Here is a 1926-nt window from a genome sequence, read left to right on the forward strand (position 1 = left end):
TTTCTTTTGTGGTTAAGTGATTTTCTTCAGCAATGTGTTTTGATTCCTTGCTTTTTAGTTTTTGTGTATCCATTAGAAGTTTGTGCTTTGTGCTTACCAATAGGCTTACAAAAGACATCTTAAAGTTATAACCAGTTATTTTTTACCTGATAGCAACTTAACTTTAGTCCTGTCAAAAAGAAATAATCAAAATAAAACTCAACTCTTTGAATTTATTTCTGCCACCTCCAAAATTTTGAATTTTTGATGTCACAATTTGCATATTTTTATATTGCCTATACCTTAACAAACTTTTGTAGTTACAATTATTTTTAAACTTTTTGTCTTTTATTCTTCATATTAAGGATATATGGGGTTTATATACCACAATCACCATATTATTATATTCTGAATTTGTATGCTTAATTTTACCAGTGAGTTTTAAACTTTCAGATGTTTTCTTGTTATACCTCTTCTTTCAGTTTGAATAACCCCCTTTAGCATTTCTTGCATTCTCTTTGTCATTGAACTTCCATGACCCTTATATTTACTCTTTGGATGTTGTCCCTTAGAAACTGTAAGCTTTATTTCTTTTCATTTTTAAAATCTTTTCTCCTCTGTTTATTTTCAATTAGTGTATCTTCGAGCTTACTGATTCTTCCTTCTGCTTGATCAATTGTGTTGTCCAGACCTTCTATTGTATTTTTGAGTTCATTCATCACATTTTTCAGCTTCAGGCTTTCTGTTTGATTTTTTAAATTTTTTCAATATCTTTGTTAAAGTTATCTGATTAAATATCTGAATTGCTTTTTTGCGTTATTGTGGAATTCACTGAGTTTCCCCAAAACTGCTATTTTAAATTCTTGATCTGAGAGGTTACCCATTGCCATCTTATTACAGTCAGTCATTGGCTTCTTATTTTGTTCATTTTTGAGGCCACAGTTTCCTGTTTGCACTTGTTTATTTTGGATGTATGTGTCTGTGTCTTTGCACTGAAGTATTCGGTATTTATTCTAGGCTTTCTGTCTGTCTGGGTTTGTGTTGATCTTTCTAGAGTATATATGTCTAAAGGTCCTAGGCAGATTATTAAGGTCCCTTATCTCAAGATTGCTGATTCTTTTTCAGCACTAGATGGTGCCCTAAGCTAATGTTTGCTGTAGCTCTTTCACAGGTTCTGAGTTTTGCATAGTGCCTATTTTGGATGGGCCTGGAGGTGGGATGAAAAGTGGATACATGGCTATCTGGGAAGGCTGGCTGAAGGTTTGTGCCCAAAGCACTCATGGATAATGCCTCCTATAGCATGATGCTTCTGAGTAGCCTTTCTGATTTCTGCCTCCCTACGCAGAAAAGAAGAGCAGCCACCAGTTTTGCATGCTGACTGCTGCTAGCCTCACCTCCACTTCTTGTCTCTGGCTGACCTAAGGAGTTTTTACCCTACAGACACTTGCAATGATTCCCACAGGTTAAGGCAGGAATGTTTTTCCTTCTAAGGAACCCAGGATGGTGGGGAAGCCAGACGTCTGCCTTGATCACTGATCTCAGTTTTTCCAAGTGTAGAGGCAACACTTTTCCAGTGTAGAAGTTCAGGGGCAGTTTTCCATGTGCTGCTTGGCAGCTTGCTGGAGGGACATCAGGTTAAAGAAATTCATTTCCCCTACCTTCTGCTCCTGGTTTTTCACTTCTCTGAGGCTCTAGGGATTGTCATAGCCTCAGTTGTAAGTTTTGGGATATTCTGGGTGATAATCTTGGCACTGGATAGCTATTTTTGCTTTCCTATGAGTGAAGCCAGATTGCTCCTACTCTGCCATTTTGATGCTATCAGTGAATCCATTTTAAATTTTCACTAAATCGTCTGCTGGAAGTGATTAGAGAAGAAACTTCAATGTTTGACATGTTAACGAAAGGCAGCTAAGTGGTTGCAAACGTCACGTGGCAGAGTCCAAAATC

The sequence above is a fragment of the Trachypithecus francoisi genome, unplaced genomic scaffold (genome assembly GCF_009764315.1).
Source record: "Trachypithecus francoisi isolate TF-2019V2 unplaced genomic scaffold, Tfra_2.0 Lachesis_group8, whole genome shotgun sequence".
In the NCBI taxonomy this organism is placed as follows: Eukaryota; Metazoa; Chordata; class Mammalia; order Primates; family Cercopithecidae; genus Trachypithecus; species Trachypithecus francoisi.